Here is a 6,043-nt window from a genome sequence, read left to right on the forward strand (position 1 = left end):
CCTGGCGTTCAATATATTATCACGAAACATTGTTTGGCGTCTTTGTTCGCGTTGGTCATGCTCTTTCCTTGTGAGCAGCGGCGCGCGGCCTTATCTTTGTGTCGCGCGAGGCTCAACCAGAGCGTTCTGGAAAAATCATGATCAAGCGCAACCGTTTCTACCAAGCACAACATTGTTGTGGGGGCTTTAGGCCCCCCGTCTCGAATGTTTTACTTTATTATTATTTTACTTTATTTTATTCAATACTGCCAGCCGCCATTTGGTAGCCAAGGTAGGAGTGGAACAAACATACATCGTTGATATAATGCGATGCAACAAAGCAAACACACACAAAATAAAAAGCGAGCACAGAAGCAATAACAAACACTCTGCGCTTCTTAAGAATACAGAAATGAAAAAGTAAGTGCATGAACAAATACACTGCGCCTATAACAGCGACACGACAGCAGATTCTCCTGTCTAGACGGACAACTAGATTCTGACCTTCGACGACCGCCGAATACAGTTGCTGCCATCGCCGGCGCCAAGCTTGTTTCTTCTGAGGCCCCAAGCATCCTCAATAAAGAGTTCGAGTTTGCCGTTGGACTTCTATTTGCCATCTGGCCCTGCGTCTGTGCTGCCATCCCAGTGACGAGAAAAATGTATTTATCTAGGGAGAAAAATAAGAAACGTACCTCGATGGATGAGTCGCGAAGGAACACCGCTCCACATCAGAGCATAAACTGAATCTGCACTGAATGGGGATTCCTATAGACGCTGTCTTCTTTTCCTGCGGCAATTGTGCCACGCCTTACATCGCGGGGTAATATTTTTCCCTTTTTTTATAGTGAATATTCCTTTCTCTGCGCTCAATGCAAGCGTATGTTTTAGAAGCTTTCTAATCATGGGTGTCTCTGTAAGTAGGTATCCGCAGAATCAGAAGATAGTTTGATGATTTCGTCAGAAATAGTCTTCAAAGTTCGGAAATGGTTTTAAAGCAATTTGCTTTCAGCTGTGCAATGTTAAACACAAAACACACAGAAACAGTTCTAAACTCTGAAAAAAAGCCGCCATCGTGTGAAAGACGTTGAAGTAACGAGCGTTAGCGGAGCGATCGACGCCTAGCGCCATCTATCAGAGAAATTACGATGCACTCTACCCGTAGTCGAGTCAACCCCTGAAGATACGTCCCAAATGGAATTTGCTTTGTTTGGGGGGTCAATGTGGGCCTAGATTTTGGCTTGCGGTGCGATATGGTAACGCTTCAATTAGCAATTGCATGTATGCAGTATTTACCTATTATTAATTTGTGGTTTTATTTCTATACCAGAACCCATAGGGTTTTATTTGCCTACCAAATTCGGTACACAACTAACCACGGATGGGTGCCCCTCGTTGTCGGAGTGTATATAGCGGAACGAATTTGCACGAATTTGCTACGAGTCGCATTTGGACCCAAGATATTAAACTTATTTTTGGAAATGTGGCGGAGTGCTTGAAGCTTGCTTCCCCTCCGCCTCAGGTTGGTCCCGGTATTGCACTGCCTCCGGGATTGGCTTGAGACGTTATAGCGCACGTCTTTTCTTTCACTCTTTGCTCTCCTCTCTTTCAACTCTCCTTATTTCAGCACGTGGCAGTGATTGTTGCTCGGCTTGAGCCAGTTGGCAGGCCTGTGCACTTTCCTTTTCATTCTTCCTGACAACAGCAAGCAAGCGAATTTACACATATGTAACGGTCCCGTAACGGGATAGTTTTCCTACCCGTTACAGGACATTTGTTTTTACCAATCCTAATGGCCACCATCTTAGATTCGAGAAACCGAAACTATTCCACCATTGCGTGCACTGACATCATACTTCCATAGTCCCACCTGTATCCATCATATTGGACGGTGACGTCATCATTGACACGCGGCAGGTGGTTGTTTCTGCAATGCTATTGTAAATGGCGCTACAAGTCTCAACACGAGATCTGCTGTTTTCTAGTTGCTGCCACAGATGGCGCTGTAACCTCAGGGTGGTAGCACACCCCACGAGATCTCCAAACATGATGAGTAAGAGCTAACGTTCTTAAAAATATGAACCTTACATTACATCTTGCAATGCATTTGATGACTGAGGGGAATGTAATAGCCTAAGTTTCTTGGTCATTGGAAGAATACAAGTGTGTGTTCAACCAAGCCGCACTAACTCGCGAATCTCCATTTAGTGATCATCATCTCTCTCTTGTCTTTCCGTATCTTTACTTGCTAAGCATATGCACTGCGGGTTTTTTTTCTTTAATTGGAAGACTTGCATTTTGACGCACTCGTTATTGTTCAATCAAATCATTGCCGAAACAAGCCAAAGTTTTTCCTGCTTTTTCTGGAACTGCAATCACTAATGTGCTCTCTATACTGTAATTGGACGACCTTCAATAGACAGAACAGTGCCGAATGCCGGTCCATATTGACTAGAAGTGATCTTTTTTTTTCAGAATTTAGTAAACCCCAAATTCTTGTGTTCCAATCTGAATTAAAATTTCACAGCTTCACACTGTCTCATATGCTTTGCGAGACGGTTTTCGTAGCCATTGCTGGTTCCTCAGTTTGGCAAGAGCGTTGTAGGTTTTATAAGTAATTTTGCGCCTGTTAAAGCTCACGAAAGTCTCGTTAGAGAGGAAAGAAAGAGAATGCAAAACAAAAGCATTAGGCGGAAGCCTTTACGCATTACAACTAGGCAGGCTGACACCACAGATAGAAAATCAGTGTGCTAACTACGGATGTCTGGCGACAAAGGGAGTCCGTTGCTGGGGTTCTGACCTTTGTTCTTTCCCGAGTAACCGTACTAAAAGGCTCATGTCTCGCCCTAGGAGCACGGTCATCAACACCTGGCGTTGACATTGGTTGCGCAACCCAGAACGTACTGACAGAGATCGATAAAAGCGAGGCATCCAAATTGCTGTTGTCAGGGCAGGCTCATATGATATTATCTGCAGGGCCAGCTGTCTACGCAAGATTTCCGCCGGTTAATAGGGTGCGCGCCACGAGTCATTAAAGCATGCAGGAAGCGGTATGAAGAAGAAAGAAGGATAAATGGAGCTTGTAAAAAGTAGATTTCCTCTATAATCAGAAGATGAAGAGGACGACTGGTCACGAGAAGCCAGCAGAGTCTTCCTGGCAAAGTTACTAGATGCATTAGTGGCAAAATAGATTAAAGCACACTACCTGTGCGTGATGCTTACAAAAGAAACTAACGTATATAATGATCTAAGTACAACCAGGATAGATGAAGGGCATGCTGCCTTCCGTGAATTTTGCTCTAGGTATCGGTATGTGTTCAGCTATAAATCAAGGCACTGGTAATGAGCAGTAAAATACAGAGAACCAAAGAAAGTAAACGCACATGATAATGCGGCGAGGTTACCGCGGGTCTTCGCCCGTAAAAGGACAATAAATGTGATAGCATTTAAGCACCAGTGTTATCAACCTGGTGCAATAAGAATTATATAAGAATGGGCTAGATGTATACGACGAGCACGAGGTAGTTGAAGAGAAATTGTCTGTTAAGAGGGGGATCTATACCTCTACCGAGTTGTGGTTACCCCCATCGTTACACGTTGTCTTATAAATGACGCCAAGGCGCATGTTCGACAGTATTAGAGAAAACCCGGGTGGTCTGAGAGTGGAATATCTATTGGTCGATGACGATTTGGCGTCACAACCACGTGACCTAGAGAAGGAAATTCAAACAACCCACAATCCTCACAAAGCACAAGAGTGATGATTTCACCACGCAGCTCCTCATTGGTCTACAGGGTCGCGACTTCATTACACCACCGTTACGTAGTGCCTCTGAGGAAGGAAAAGCAATTGGACTGCAAAGAAAAACGATCGACCTGGAGACACTAACTCCTGTCCCTTCTGTTGAGAGCCAGGCGCGATATCTCTTAATAAAAAAGGAGCTTGGGTTGAGGGTGATAAAAAGAGTTGAGGACGATAAACAGAGCGGGTAATAACTTTGTCAGTTAAGATGACCATTTCGCACCACCAATTCTTGTCGTCAATTCGAAAGCCTATGCGTACGAGCAATCAAAATCCGCTTAATAGGCCCTAGATGCGCCGACATGCGGCTTGTATACGCAGAAAGAAAGCACCGCCAAAGCCCTATTGAACATATTTATATCATAAAGCAGAAACAATTCCACGACCGCCAAAACAATGGGCCGTCAAAGCGATAAGGAAGACCCCTATATTGTTGTGTGCTCCAAACAACCATGAAGTCTTTACGTCAAGGGCTATTTGTTTACATGCCCTTATCGGTACGCCCCTCAGTAGAAGAAGAAAATTAACAAAGCTGTAATATAGGCTGAAGCCGCAGCAGTTTTTTAAATAATGGCTCTCCCGTCATGGTTTACGTCCGCAGAAAGCGTTCTCCAGCGACCACGCATACGAGACGTCATATGTATCAGATTGTTGGCAAGATACTACGCCGCACACGTAGATATGAAGTGAGCGATGGACTCACGCTCACTGGGCGTCGTCCGAATGACAGCGTCTTCAGGGCTACAAGCGGGTGGAAGTGCACTTACTAAGTGGTTGTTTGACGGCGAAGCATTACGAGCACGATCCAGCTGGCGCAGCTGCCGAAATTCGCCGCGTGCGTCGTTAGATGCCTGACGCTCTTACACAATTTTTACGGCTGATCTAAGCTCTTAGCGTGTTAAATGTTATATATTTGCCGTCACGGAACCTGCATCGGTCAATATAGCTAGACTTATACGTACATTTTGAGTTATATTTAACAGTACTTCAATGAATTTAATGCTGTTTGAAATAGTTAACACTGTTAAGCCGCAATTTTTTAAATATGAAACCGAATTTTTTTAATAACTTTCAATTTTCGGAAATCCAAACGAAATATTTTAACTTAATAATTCTATCACCTAAACCTTTTATTTGTTTCAACTTGTGATTATCCCTTATGATAGGCTCTTAATGATAGACGCACTCCATCTCTCCATCCAATGCTCTTATCAGCGTGTGTATTCTTAGCTGTTCTTTAAATGACGGAACTTCATTAGTTAGACACATCAATGAACAAGAACAGCATTTATGCGCTGCCATCTCTCAGCGCCATGTTTTCAAATTTTAAAAGTGATATCCTCGCAGTTAGGAAACGCACACTTGAATACACGTTATCGCTGTTTATCAGTTTCTCTTATACGGATTTCCCTTGAGGGGACAGCTCCTCGTCGGGTGGATTGCTCTCTGGGCTGCGCCAGCGCTGGTGACAGCTGCCACCTTGTCCTCGTGTTAGCAAATTATCCTGCTCAGTATCCGCGACATTCCACCCTCAATTTAGCGAAGTTCCAAAGTTCCAATGTTTACCAGTCGACAGCTGTCTGGCACCATTGCGCGCTTTGGAGAGAATGAATCTGCGGAAAGCTGGTGACGGGCATTTCACGCGTCTCATTACCCGTCGGCAGCACCGGGCGCGTGCTGCCTGTCTGCCATTTGAAATGGAAGCCGTTAACGGCACAACGCCTCACATTTCACCGACGAGCGAAGTAGGGCGCTTTAGAACGCTGCGCTCCATTCGCCTGTCGCTATAGTTACCGCTTACACAATTACCGCCACCAGCAACCACTCTCTTCGAAAGATATTGCTTATTCCTTACGTACGTCAGTTGCGTCCGCTGTGCCCGTTAGAACCACCAGCTTCCAGCACGTAGCAGAAACTTTAGTAAAAACTTTCCCATTTTCCGAACGAAAATTCCTCATTAATCTTTGACGATTGTCTCGTTGCCGGTATTTTATATCCTTTTCGATGGTACTCGCGCTAACTACAAGCCATAAGTTATTTGTTTTCTTCCAGCAAGCCATCTTCAAGGGAATGTTGAGGACATGCGTAAAGCCGGATAAGTTTTCTCACTTGCTTTGAGGGAAATGTATCTTCGAGTAGCTCTTCTCTTCACCGCCTCCACACCGGTTTTCAGCCATGGAGCCACTTAGATGACCTGCTTCTTCTTGTTTACTCTCCCCAGCTACGCCTGCTACTACACCTTTCACACTCACATGATCTATC

The 6,043-nt window shown here is 44.6% G+C and overlaps 1 pseudogene; it reads left to right on the forward strand.

The window, feature by feature from the left end:
• Window positions 1–1,439: 1,439 nt before the first annotated feature.
• Window positions 1,440–1,538, forward strand: LOC144126503 (U2 spliceosomal RNA; annotated as a pseudogene).
• The last annotated feature ends 4,505 nt before the right edge of the window (window positions 1,539–6,043 follow it).

This window comes from Amblyomma americanum, chromosome 3, assembly GCF_052857255.1.
Source record: "Amblyomma americanum isolate KBUSLIRL-KWMA chromosome 3, ASM5285725v1, whole genome shotgun sequence".
NCBI classification, from domain to species: Eukaryota; Metazoa; Arthropoda; class Arachnida; order Ixodida; family Ixodidae; genus Amblyomma; species Amblyomma americanum.